This window comes from Podarcis melisellensis (genome assembly GCF_964234715.1).
Source record: "Podarcis melisellensis genome assembly, chromosome: Z".
Taxonomy (NCBI): domain Eukaryota; kingdom Metazoa; phylum Chordata; class Lepidosauria; order Squamata; family Lacertidae; genus Podarcis; species Podarcis melisellensis.
The window spans coordinates 19,159,223-19,173,384 of record NC_138547.1 but is presented as its reverse complement, the minus strand read 5'-3'; the positions used below and the strand labels follow the sequence as shown (position 1 = coordinate 19,173,384).

The 14,162-nt window shown below is 44.9% G+C and overlaps 2 protein-coding genes across 6 annotated transcripts in view; one reads left to right on the top strand and one right to left on the bottom strand.

Annotated features, from left to right (window-relative positions):
• EDA (ectodysplasin A) overlaps positions 1 to 14,162 on the top strand; it is a 50,134-nt gene that overhangs the window by 13,533 nt on the left and 22,439 nt on the right. The gene's annotated exons all lie outside the window — the stretch shown is intronic.
• LOC309362246 (transforming growth factor beta activator LRRC32-like) overlaps positions 9,513 to 14,162 on the bottom strand; it is a 36,782-nt gene continuing 32,132 nt past the window's right edge. Inside the window, exon 3 of the transcript XR_014164886.1 lies at positions 9,513 to 9,550. The gene's annotated coding sequence lies outside the window, so the exon portion shown is untranslated. The remainder of the gene's footprint in view (positions 9,551 to 14,162) is intronic.

Below are 14,162 nucleotides of genomic sequence, written 5' to 3'. Positions count from 1 at the left end.
AAAATTTTATGCATGTTCTGGAGAACTGAATGCTACTTGCCAGCCGCACCTATCAGCCTTTGCAATCTGACTGCTTGCATCAATCGAGAGGCGAAACCTCAGCCGTAATTTGAAGCAGCGTTCCAGTGGGGCTCATTATGAGTGGCAGGCACGGTGCAAAGTTTGCTGAGCTCAGGCCCCTTTGAGGTTTAGGCTGCAAAAAACTCCAGTGAAACCACAAGAAAGGCCGAGGGTGCATAATTGAGCAGGTGGAACAAATTTGTTAAATCTGTTATTAAGGGAGGGGGTACAGCAACTTGCTTTCAAGCAGTAAATCAATCCATGGCTCGTTGTTCCTTCAGTTGCAGGAGGACTGCGAGTAGTCTAAAAATATCAACAAATGGCAAGCAAAAATCCCTAAAGAACTGCTTCGAATTAGCGCCCCAAGGTTGCCAGGGCTGGTGACGCGGCACAGTTCAAAGCGTATTGAGACATCTCTCACGACACAGATGTTGATGGTGAGAGTCGATGTGCAGAATTAGCTTGGGCTTTAGATAAATGAAATGTAACTGCGGCTTGTGGACCCAGCCAGGAGTCATAGGTCTCATTTATGCTGTATCTGCACGAGAAACTGATAACGTGTTCAGTAACTGTTTTCATTACCATCAGCACTTAGTTAAACTATGAAACTATCTCCTGCAGGAGGCAGTGATGGCCACAAACCTAGAGGGCTTTCAAAGAGGACTGGACAAATTCATGGAGGGCTCGGCTATTGATGGCTATTGGTGGCTATGCTCCTCCTCCATGGTCAGAAGCAGCAATGCTTCTGAATACCACTTGCTGGAAACAGCAGGAGGAGAGAGTTCCCCTTGTCCTTGAATCCTGTTTCTGGGTTTTCCCTAATAGGCATCTGGTCAGTCACTGTGAGAAGAGGATACTGGATTGGATGGTTCCCCATACCTGATCCTGCAGGCTGTTCTTAGGATCTTATGAAATACTTGCTATCCTGCTGGAAGAATGCCCTGTGTTACGTTAGTGACTTCTGCAGGATGAGCATCTCCTCAATTCATTCATCCAAGTCGTTCCCTAACTGCAAGAAGTGAAGTTACAGGGAACCAGGCAGAAGGCCTTCTCAGTAGTCATGCCTTCTCCGTGGAATGCCCTCTCATCAGATGTCAAACAATAATATGACTTTTAGAAGACATCTGAAGGTAGCCCTGTACAGGGAAGGTTTTAACATTTGAGATATTATTGTGTTTTTAATTTTCTGTTGGGAGCCTGCCCAGATTGACTGAGGCAACCCAGTCAGATGAATGGCATATAAATAATAAAGTAATAATTATCATCATCATCATCATCATCATCAAGATCAAGACGTTTAGCAACAACAGGCCCAGGACAGAACCTTAAAGCACCCCTCTTGTCACTTTTTTCCAGGATGATAAGTAATCACAGCATCCTTTTCTAAGAGCTCACAGACCAACTGCTTAATTACCTGTTTGAGGACCTTTTCTGAAATCAGTGTCAACCTCACCTGGGTCTTCTTTCCCCCTCTTTCTGAAGATGGAGACAACATTTGCCTGCAGGGACCTCACCTATTATCCATGAATTATCAAAGATTGTAGACAGAGGCTCTGATATGATATCCGCAAACTCCTTTAGTACCCTTGGGTACAACTCATCAGGGCCTGGAGATCTGAATTCATTTAAAGTAGCTCACCTCTTTTCCTATCTTGGGCTACAGCTCCCTCCTTAGATCATTTATTCTGTTATCACTAGGTTGGGTACCACTTTCTTTTTGGGTGAAGACAGAGGCAAAGTAGGGATTGAGCAGTTCCATCTTTTCTGTGTCATCCAATAGCATTTCTCTTCTCCATGCACAGGACCTGTTACTTGCTTGTTCTTCCTCTTGCCTTGAATGATGCCAAATAACCTCTCTTGCAAGAAGCCTGAGCTCATTCTGAGCTTTAGCCCGCCTAATATTCACCCTACAACTTTTGGCTCCTTGTGTATACTCCTTCTTTGTGATTTCCACTTTCTTACATTTTTTATACATGCCCTCTTAAATCTCAGCTCATCTTTAAGCTCCTTATGCAGCTATACTGGTTTCTTTAGATGCCTCCCGCTTTTCTTGTCGAAATTGCCTGCATTTGGGCATTCAGTATTTCAGCTTCAAGAAACTACCATCCATCTTGGACTGTCCTTCATTGGTGCTTTTTAAACAGGCGTAGGAATGTATGTATGTCATGCATTCTTAAGCTGTGGTACCTGCATTGCAAGGGGTTAGACTAGATAATCCCTGGTGTCCCTTCCAACACTACAATCCTAGGATTCTATTCTATGAGGTGTTTACAACTGCTATAGAGTGTGAAACATTGGGTTTCCTGTCTGGAAGGGGGAATAGAATGTATTTTGTACATTTATCTTAGCTGGGTTGCTTGAGCATCTGAGAGGCAAAATTTTAGAAGCTGTTGCTTAAATGAATTCCATTCACATCAACTTGTTCTTTGGCTGTGAAGTTGCTTTTCTTTTTGGTTTGCTGTTTTTCATCTCTGAATCGTTTTCTTCTTCATTCCTCTAATCCCTTAAATTGTTTATCTAAGATTTTTCTCAGATTTGCAAATACCATCCTCTTTAGTAAGCGGTACAAGGAATGGCTAATGTAGATAATATCATGTTTCTGGCTTCGCCGTCTTCCTATGATGGAAAGCCTAGAAACTAAAAAATAAAAGTTGTGGAGCCTGCTCTGGTCTCATGTTTGCTGGAATCCTGGGGAGGAGCGGAATGAGGTTGATGTGGACTGCAGATTCTGTCTGCTCTGTCCAACGGGCCACTTCAATCCTCATTAGGAAAGGAATTGAAAAATAAAGCTGCCAGTATCATAATGCCCCATTATACAAATTTATGACACAACTGCACTTAAAATATACTGTGGGCAATTCTGGTAGCCTCAGCTGCAAAAGCATATTGGAAAAGGTTCAGAAAAAGGCCTTTGTCACCTTTTCTGAAAAATAAAAGTCCTATAGGGTGCAACCTTTCTTCCAACAACACCCCTATGAAGAAAGGCTACACCCTATAGGACTTTTTAGTTTTGAGAAAAGGTGAGAAAGAGGCAATGTGATATAAAATTAGGCATGGCATGGAGAAAGTGGATAGAGGGAAGTTTCTCTTCCTCTCTTGAAAGATAATCAGGGGTGCTGCAGGCAACAGTGGCCTCTGTCCCTCTTTCTTTCCTTCCCTCCCTCCTTTGATACCCTCTCATGTCTCTGCCTCCCAAAGGCTTTTGCGGCTGTTTTCCTCAGGTTCACCTTTGGCCATCTCCATCAGGCTCCTAAGTTTGGGGGCATCCTTTTTCCAGGCCCCTATGAGGCACCTCTCTTTGGAGTGGGGTGGGTTGCTGCCCAGAAGACTCCCAATGAGAGGGGAGGCAAGGCTGAGGGGACACTCCACATGGGAGGGTATTCGAAAAGGGGTGAGGGGCTGCCCCTCTCTACAGACAAGGGGTGACATAACTGGGCTCCTGAGCCCCACAGGGAAGCCACAGAAAGAATGTAGTTGGTCAAGGGAGCTGTGGACTCAAAAAGGTTGGATTAGATAAATCCATTGAGAAAGAGTGTTATTAGTGGCTTCTAGCCACAATGGTTATACTCTACCCAGAAAAATGCTCATCAATGGTTCCTCAACATCCTGGAAAAAAGAAACAAGTGGGGTACTGTCCTGCCCCTGTCGTTGTTCAACATCATTATAAACAACTTGGATATAGAAATTGAAGAGATGCTCATCAAATTTGCAGATAAGAGGGGTAGCTAATGCCTCAGAAAACAGAACTGGGATTCAATATGACTTTAACAAATTGGAGAACTGGGTTCCAACTAACAAAATGAATTTCAATAGGGACAAATGTCAGGTTCTGCACTTAGTCAGGAAAAGCCATCTGCACAAAGATAAGCTGGGGGACACCTTGCTTTCCAGTAGTACATGAGAAAATGATCTGGGTTCTTAGTAGACCACAAGCTTAACATGAGCCAACAGTGTGATGCAGCAGAAAAAGTGAATGCTATTCTAGGCTGCATCAAGGGAAGTAAAAGTCCCATTCTGTTCTGCCCCGGTCAGATAACGCCTGGAGTCCTGTGTCTATTTCTGAGCGCTAAAGTTTAAGAATGGCATTGACAAGCTGAAGTGTATACAGAAGAGGGCAACCAAGATGATCGAGGGTCTGGAAATCAGTCCTTATGAGGAACAGTTGAGGGTTAGCCTGGGAAAGAGGAATCTGGGAGGAGATATGATAGCCATTTTCAAATGTGTAAAGGGCTTTCACATGCAAGTTGGAGCAAGCCTGCTTTCTCCTGCTCCGGATTTTAGGACCCAAACCAATAGGCTTCAAGTTACAAGAAAGAAGATTCTGACCTAAACATCAGGAAGAACTTTCTGATGGTTATGAGCTACTCGACAGTGGAACAGACTCTCCACCATTGGAGGTTTTAAAGCCAAGGTTGGAAAGCCCCCTGCATTGCAGGGGGTTGACTAGATGGCCCTGTGTCTCCTTTCCAATTCTACAATTCTATGATTATACCTCCACAGTCTGAGGCAGCATTGCTTCTGCATGCCTGTTGCTGGAAGGCACTGGAGGGTAGAGTTCTGCTTGCAAGCTTCCCATTGGGGCATCTGGTTGGCCACTGTGAGGACAGGACACTGGCACTAGATAGGCCATTGACCTGATCTAGCAGGGCTCTTCTGATATGCTTATGGAATCTCCAAGTCCAGCAGCAGCCTATTTCATTTTCTAGTCTCTTAGGGTTATTTGGCCACTGAGTGAACAGAATGCTGAACTGGATGAAACATTGGCCTCATCCAGCAGGGTTCTTCTTACTTTCTTATGTTCTCTGTGTCTTGGTTTGTTAAGAGAAAAAGCTCTTGCAAGCATCCAGAGGAATCACTCCTCCTCAGATAAACTGCTCCACATCTTTATTTTGGGTTTTCTTGGGCCATGGGATTTCAAAAGGGAATCGTTTTATAGCCCCGCAACTGAACTCAATTGCGGAGTCAGAGACCTTTAATGGGATTTTCCTTTTATCACTAGCAAAGTTTTTACGGGAAATTAATTTTTCTCTAGCGACTTATTATGCAGAGTTGCTCTTTAATGCAGACAGCTGTCACCCAGCTGTGAGCCATCTGGAGTGCAGAGTGAGGAAACATCTGGATGCTTTAAGTCTGTTCGATGCTGTAGTGCTTAACTGGCTCATACTCCGTGTCTTATGGCACAAAAGCTTGTCCAACACTCTGCTTGCTTGTCTGACACGAAGGAAGTAGAGCTTTTAACATAGAATCATGGAATTGTAGAGTTGGAACAATCTCCCAAGGGCCATCTGATCTAATCACCTGCTAGGCAGGAATCACAGTCAAAGAATCACAGATTCATCATTCAGTTATATACCTGGAAGGTCTATAATGGGTCATCCAGTCCAACCCCCTGCAATGCCAGAGCTCAGTGGACTAGCTTTAGGGAAGGAACGTCAATGACAGCTTGCAAAGTGAGGAGTGGGGACCTTCCCCTTGCATCAGTTGAAGAGAACTGCAGCTTAATTGAGTTCTCCATATGTAGTTGATTGAAACTGGGGTTTCTGTTGGGTTTCAGTTACAGCGTCTTCCAGGTCCAACTTGGATGGCGTGAAGAAAGGAGGTTAGATACATTTGTGGTCAATAAGGCTATCCATGACTGCTTCTCATGCTTATCACAGTATCATAGAATTTTAGAGTTGGAAAGGGACATCAAGGGTCGTCTAGACCAACTACCTGCAATGCAGGGCTCACAGCCAAGGAATCGCTGAGGAGTGGCCATTCAACCTCTGCTTTAATACCTCTAATGAAGGAGAGTCCATTATATTCTACCGGAGACAACAATACTCTGAATATCAGATGCTGGCAATTACAGACAGGGCAAGTCACTGTGGCTCTCAGCTCTTGCTTGGGCGCTTCCCTCTGTGGCACCCAGCTGGCCACTGTAAGAACAGGATGCTGAACTCAGGCAGGCCTCTGGTCTGCTGCAGCTTGCTTGTTTATTACATTTTTAAAAAATGTTTTTTTCATTTGAGGAACTCAGAAGTGGTGGACATGGTTCTCCAACTCCCCCTGTTATCCTCACAACAACACAGAGATGGATTGGGGTGGAGGGCATTGATTGCCCCTTGGTCACACAGAAACACTAACCACTACACATTGGCTTGTTTCCTCCCTTCTTATCTCATTTAAACACTGCTTTCAGATTTCCTACAATAGTCTGGTTTGTCTCTGTGACAAAAGAATGCTGGGCTATATTGACCATTGTTGGCCTAAACCAACAGACAGGTTCTTCTTATGGAACCTCCAAGGTCCAGAAGCAGTTTTAGATCTGGAAGCTGCTGGGGGACCCCGAGGGCAACTAGACCTTTCCAAATGGGACGTTGAGTCAATCATTGGGCCCCACTCATAAGCCTTGTTTTTGCTGTTCCAGACACTAGCAGGCTGAGACTCCGTGCCACAACAGGGTGAATTCGATGAGAGATCTGAAGCAAGCTCAGACTTGGCATGCAGGACTGGATCTGGATTGCAGCCCTTAGATTTGCCAGAAAGAGTCTTAGACATAGCCGCGGGCAAATGGGCTTAACAAACAACACGCCTGTATCCCTAGCAAAGAGCTCAACTAAACATTGAGGTTCATGCATCTAAGAACATAAGAAGAGTTCTCTTGGATCAGGTCAGTGGTCCACCTAGACCAGCATCATCATCTCTCAGTGGCCTGAGAATTGAGACAGACTTCCTCTGCACTTGGAGGTTCCATACAAAAACAGGAAGACCCTGGTTGTTGGATCAGGCTAATGGTTCATCCAGCTCAGCATCCTGTTCTCTCAGTGGACAACCAGAGGCCTGTCATGGGGAACCCACAAGCAGGACCTGAGCACAAGAGCAGCACTCTCCTCTCCAGCAATGGGGATTCAGAAGCATTGCTGCCTCTGGCCATGGAAGCAAAGCAGACCTATCATGGCTAGAAGTTATTTATAGCCCTGTCTTCTTCCATGAATTTGTCTAATCCTTATCTAAAGCCGTCTTGGTTTGTGGCCATTACTGCCTCTTGTGGGAATGAGTTCCATACATTTACTTAGAAGGACTTCCTTTCATCTGCTCTGAAAATATCAACATTCAGCTTCATTGAATGTCCACAAGTTCTGGTGTTATGACAGAGGGAGGAAAGCTTTTATCTCTTCCCTTTTTCCATCTACTTTAAAGAGTGGGCTATGTCTAACAAGTTTATAAAATTATGCATCGTATGGAGAAAGTTGATGGAGAAAAGTTCAGTTGGCCACTGTGCGAACAGGATGCTGGACTAGGTGGGACACTGGCCTGATCCAGGAGGACTCTTTTGATGCTCTCATGGAACCTCCAGGCCGAGAGGCAGTCTTTGTAGATTCCTAAGTTCTTATGGGTATTTGACCAATGTGAGAACAGGATGCTGGACTAGATGCGATATTGGTCTGATGCAGCAGGCTCTTTGTATATTCTTACATTCCATGTTAGCAAGTTATTATCTTCAGGTCTCAAAAACTTTTGCTTATTAGGTTAACAGAAAATAATGGTGATTTTTTAAAAAAGTGACTGTTGAGTCAAGAATGTCATTGGCCACCAGCCTGCCTTAGGGGTAGGCTGGCTGGCTGGAGAAGCAAGTGGAGAATGAGAAGGACTCTCCAGTTAGAGCTTGGATCAAATGGAGCTTGAAATGCTGATCCTAAGTAGGCATGCCAGTTTCTGTAAAATGAATGATTAAACTGTAGAGTTGGAAGGAATCCCCAAGTTTCATGTAGCCCAACATCCTGCAATTCAGAAATCACAGCCTAAGAATCCCTGACAGGTGGCCATCCAATCTCTGTTTAAAAACCTCCAATGAATAATATAATCATAGAGTTGGAAGGGACCCAAAGGGTTATCTACTCTCAACTCGCTGCAGACAGTTTGGACTGGAGTCCCAGTCTAGTGGTGGGGGTGCTTGGTGGGGGTAATGTTCTACTGAGCTGACATCAGGGCTGGCTTGGGATCGGTGTGCAAGCCTTTTGCTTCCTTGGTTAGTGTGGCTCTTCCTCCTTAATGCTCATATTGTATGCATTGTTCCTGGAAACCAGGCTGGAAGAGGAACGTTTGAGGAAGTTGGGGATGATTGAGAGGGGATATGAGAGCCATCTTCAAATATATGAAGGGCTGTGATTCTATGAATTAGTAAAGTTGAAGTAGCTTTGTGGTTGAGTCCTGTGTTCCTGAGTTGTTGGCATTTGTCTGTCTCCAGAGACAATGGAGTGCACCACTGGGGGTAAAGCCAAACTGCTGCAGAGTGTGCATGTGAAATTAAGGCCTCTCTGTGAAAACCTTCCTTCTGGCAATGCAACAAAGGGGGGTTTGGCGGCCGCCATATATTTCATCTGCATCTGAAAGCAGTCGCTGATATAGATCAGCAGAGCCCTGTTTTCTGCCAAGGCACAGGAAGCGTTATCTGTGTCAAGGAAGTTTACCCACTGAGATCGGTAAAGGAAAAAAGAGTGGGATAGATAAAAAGTTTTTTAAAAAGAGATTAATTGAATGAATCACTGGGTTTGTTGAGCACCCTGCCTAAGAGAAAAGGTGAGCAAGAGGCAACATGATAGACATTTACAAAATGATCCATGGCCTGGAGAAGGATAATAGAGAACAATTTCCTCCCCTCTCAATAACACTAGAACTCTTGGACATCCCATGAAACTGAATGTTGGAAGATTCAGGACAGACAAAAGGAAGGACTTCTTGGCACAGTGCATATTTAAAATGTGGAACTCCTTCCCTCAGGAGGCAGTGATGGCTACCAACTTCGATGGCTTTAAAAGAGGATTTGACAAATTCATGGAGGGCTGTTGATGGCTACTGCCACTGTTAGAGGCAGTAATGCTTTTGAATAGAATTTGCTGGAAACCATAGGGGAGAGTGCTCTTGTGTTTGAGTCCTACTTACTGATTTCCCTTTGGGGCATTTGGGTGGCCACTTTGAGAATAGGATACTACAGCAGATAGGCCATTGCTTTGTGTTCTTAAGAGATCTTAAAGAACTGACATGTGACTGGACATCTCCAGAAGGTTCTGTCTGAGGTCTGGGCAGACAAGAGTCCCATATCTGTAAGTGTACAGAGGACCACTTGGACAATAAAAGTAAGCATGTCCAAAACAACAACAACAACAACACACCCTGTCACTCTCCTATCACGTTTATCCTGGTGACCAGAATGTGAACTTCTAAGAATGTCAGAAGAGCCATTCTAGATCCAGCAAAGAGCCAACCCAGTCCCGTTTCCTCTTCTCATAGTGGCCAACCAGATGCCCCAACAGGAACCCCTGCTAGCAGGATCTGAATACAAGATCCGTCTCCCCTCCTCTGGTTTCCAGCAACTGGCATTCAGAAGCATTGCTTCTTCTGCCTGTTGAGGCAGAACATAGCCATTATGGCTAGTAGCTATCAGTAGCTCTCTCCTTCACAAATCTGATCCTGTTTTAAAGCCATCCAAGTTGGTGGCCGTCACAGCCTCCCTTTGGGTCCCTCCGAACACTTCAATTCTATGATTCATTAGAGTTTTTTAAACAGCTTAGGTGGCCACCTATCAGGGATGCTTTAGCTGCGATTCCTGCATTGCAGGGGGTTAGACTAGATGACCCTTGAGGTCACTTCCAACTCTACTGTTCTATGATTCTATGTCTTAATCTCTGTGTTTGGCACAGCTGTGCCCTGCACTGAAGGCAACAGCCTGAACAAACAAGCTACTCCTAGTTGAGCCCTGTTCATGTTCGGGCAAACGCCATTCTTTCCTCCTCTGTTTTTACAACACATATTATAATATATATTTGGAGCAGTGATGTGATCTGGCAGCATAAATTCAGTTGATGCCTTAATTACCACCTCTGAAGGATGTAATCTGCGTTTTTTAATGCGCTACAAGGAACAGCCGTGTTTGGGAAGAAAAGGTGTTGTTAAGTCAGTTGTTGTCAACAGCCTCAGGAGTGATTTGGCTACCCGGCGCACCACGGGCAGAAGCTTAATGGACACAATCCACTACCCTTGGGCATGTTTATGTTGCCTCCTGTTGGTGCTGGCAAAGCACCACCCCACCCTATGGTCCAATGTAGTGGGAAATGAATTGATATATACATGGATAGATAGCTTCAGAAGGCAGTAAAAAGAAAGCATTAAAACAATGTTCGAGGGCGGACAATATTGTAAAAAAGAGAAAGCCTAGAACAGCTTTAGCAATCTGTCCTGCAAGGCAAAGAGCTCATGAATGAACTCCGATTCCCACTGCTGTTAAGGGCGGAGCTCCCTGCCTGGTGATATGGATACCTGGCATCAGGCCTGTGCAAAGTTTGTCTGAGTCCTGGAGCAGGCCGCCCCTCCCACTCCCCACACAGGCCTGCCTGGCATCTAAAGAAAGATGTATGTTTACATGTGTGCTTGATTTTTTTAAAAAATTGTCCACATGAAAAGGATCTGGGGGTCAACAGTGTGATGCAGCAACAGAAAAAGCCAATGTGATTCTAGGCTGCAACAACAGAAGTCGAGTGTCCCATCAAGAGAAGTCATAATATTGCTTTATTGGTTAGGCTCCACTTGGAGTCCTGGGCCCAGTTCTGGGGACTCCAGTTTAAGAAGGATATTGACAAGCTGGAAGGTGAGCAGAGGAGGACAAGAGGATGGATCTGGAAACCAAGCCTTGTGAACAATGGTGGAGGGAGTTGTTGTTGCTAACATTTGTAGCAACAACAACTCTGTAGATCTATCTGTAGATCTCAGGGTGGTTCACAACATACAGTTACAATATAAACCCCCCCACTAAAAATAGGAACAACAAAACCAATAATCCCCGTTCCCATGACACATTTAAAAGGGCATTGTATGTCAATCAGCCAAAGGCCTGGTTGAAGAGGAACCTGGCGCTTAAAGGTGTATAATGAAGGCACTAGCCGAACCTCCCCATTTCACAAACAGGGAGCCACTGCAGAAAAGGCCCACTTTGATGTTACCAACGCTCAGACCTCTTGTGGAGGATGCGCACAAAGGAGGGCCTCAGAGGCTGATCTCGGTGTGCTGCTCCGCTAAGAAAACAAAGTCCAGAGTTTGGCCTGTCACATGCGTTGGGCCAGTGACATGTTGGGACAGTCCCATGGGCATCATGCCAGCCATGAAGTCCTGAGCCATCCCAGAGCCAGTCACCTTGGCATGGATGTTGAAGTGCCCCAGAACCAGAAGTCTGGAAGTCCTCAACACTGCCTTTGAGACCAGCTCAGTTAGTTAAGGCAGGGAGACTGGGCAGCAAGTTGGGCAGTAAAGCATCCCTAATCTGTTCCAATTGCCCAATGCCAGGAACACATATTCTAGATCCAGGCCCCCCCCCCCAAAAAAAAATGGGACAGAGAGCCTGGAGAGAGAGGGAATTTCTATAGCAATTCTGCCCCCCCCATCGTCTGCCCTGGTGCTGAACTGAGTACCCAGGTGGGCACAACTGGGTGAGACCGGCTTCATCCTGCTCACCCACCCAGGCCTCAGTGATACAGACCAGATCAGCCTCCTCCACAATGAGATCAACGATGAGGGAGGTCTTACTCCAAGCTGACCAGACATTCAGCAACAGCAGAGGAGATTGAGAGGTGCTGTGAGAGGGCCCCAAGAGGACCAGAATTTTATGTGTAGGAGAAGGACCAGCATCTGCACAGCATGCAGAAGGTCCCAGGTTCAATCCCTGCTGGCAGCATCTCCTGGTAGGGCTGGGATAGAAAACCTTGCCTGAAACCCTGGAGAGGAGCTGCTGCCAGTCATTGTAAACATCACTGAGTTAGATGGGTCTACGGTCTAGACTTGGGAGCAGGTAGCTTTCTGTGTTCCTAATAGCTTTATACTTTGTGCTGCAGGGTTTTTTTTTTATGGGGGCGGGTTAACAAAATTTGCCAGGTGTTTTATTCCATAAGAGTTCTCCATGAAGCTGGTCTGTGTTTGGGTGACCTCAGGCTATGGTTTCCAAAGAGTTCCTGTTTTGTTTGTCCACCATCTCATAATATTAACAGATCAGGTGCTCCATAGAGGACTCTTGCTTGTCATTGCAGGGCTGTTCCTTTTGTTATTTTCTGGTAACAAAGACTTGACCCACTTGGTAGTAGGTGTGAGTCAGCCTTTATGTTACTCCCCTCCACACCCTGAACTGAAAAAGTCCCTAAACTTTGCTAGTTGCAGGACATCTGGGACTCTGGTTGGCCACTGTGAGAAGAGGTTATGGGACTGGCTGAGCCAATGGCCTGATCCAGGAGGCTCTTCTAATGTTATTCTGCTCTTGTACTCAGATACTGCTTGAGTGTTTCCCACTGGGGCATCTGAGTGGCCACTTTGAGAACAGGAGGCTGGGCTAGATGGGTCACCAGCCTGATGCAGCAGGTGGTTCTTATCTTCTGATATTCATAACATGCGACGGGTTAATTTGATTTGATTTATTATATTTCTGTGCCGTTTTTCATTCAAATGAATTCCAAAGCGGCTTACAAACAATAAATAACAATGATATAATAGCCTAAATACAGCCTAAACCATAAAGAATAATTAAACAATCAATGGAAACAATTACAGTCTGTAAAACACTGTTAGCAAAGTAACAATTTTTAAAAAATAAGTTAAACATCACAATTGAAGCAAAAGTCATATGACTAAAAATCAGTACAGCATTTATAATCTATAAAACAATATTAACATCAGCAAAGTAGCCACCAAAAAATGTACTTGTTAAGTTCACACACACACATACTCCACACACCCTTGACTCATAATCCGTTACTCTGTTCAGCTTCTTAAAACACACACACACACAAACAGACTGCTCGGGGCAGCAACTTCCTTCTGAAGGTTCCTTCCTTGGGCTGGAGGTAGGGCAGCACAGGTGGCAAACAGAGTCTTTCTCCCCTCACAGTTCTTCCTCTGGAATCAGCTCCCTTAAGAAGACTCCTGGGTAATGCAGGTGGAAAGAGCCATTACCTGCTCTCCCCTCACCACTGTGCCTGGCCAGTTGTGATAATAGGATGCTGAATTATATGGGTCACTGGCCTGATCAATAAGGTTCTTCTTATGTTAGCTTATTTTTATTGTTTTATACAGTGTTCTGTTGACAGGAGGGGAAGAGGGCTCTTGTGCTCAGATCCTCCTTGCTGACTTCCCACAGACACCTGGTTGGTCACTGTGACAACAGGATGCTGGACAAGATGGGCCACTGGCCGATCCAGCAGGTTCTTCTTATCTTCATGCTGATCTTCCAAAGCAGCATTGTCTGGTCCTGATGTTGACGCTGGTGGGACCCATCTCGCTGCAGAGCAGAAGCCACAATTTCAGGGGCAGGGAGGTTTGCTACTCAGGGGCTCCCCTGGGGTGCATCGACTGTGTCTCTCGGGAAGAGATCTGGGCTCTCTTCTTGCAAATCTTCCGAGAGTCCAGTGAAAGGGTTTCCCCTGGCAACTTCTTCATTCCACTGGGATGGTGGAGTTGTGATTGCTGCGCATTGCAAACAGCTATCACACCACTTACTCGTCAAAGTTTTCTGGGTGTAATTGCTTCCTTGTGTATGATTGCTACCCTGTCCTCTGCCACAATAATAATGCTGCAACAACCATCCAATCTGTTCTCTGTTATGTAAAGTGAAAGACAAATTCTGGATCATGGTGACCTTGAAAGCTGCTATTCTTTTGTTACTTATTACAGCATAAGGTTGCACATTACCATTGAACTTATGATTCAAAACATTTTTGAAAAATACGTTCTTCCCCGTAAACCTAGCTTATATGTATTTTTGTAGGAATTTAGCTTAATTATAGTTACTATTGACCAACTTTTCTCAATCCATTCAGATACAGTAGGAGGTACACTTGCTTTTTCATTTTTTAAGCTATTATAATCTCATCAGCAGTTATGAGGATAAACACTGTTTCTTGGTCATTCTCTGGAATAACATATTTTAGATAACAAAGCAGAAATATTTTAGGTTACATGGGCATACGATATCCTAACACATTAGAGGTGTTAGCCTGAACAGATTTCTAGAATATTGACTTTCTTTTAGAGAAAAGCTGTTTCTCCACCTGTAAAGTCCCTTCGGTATTGCAACTCAAGACAGG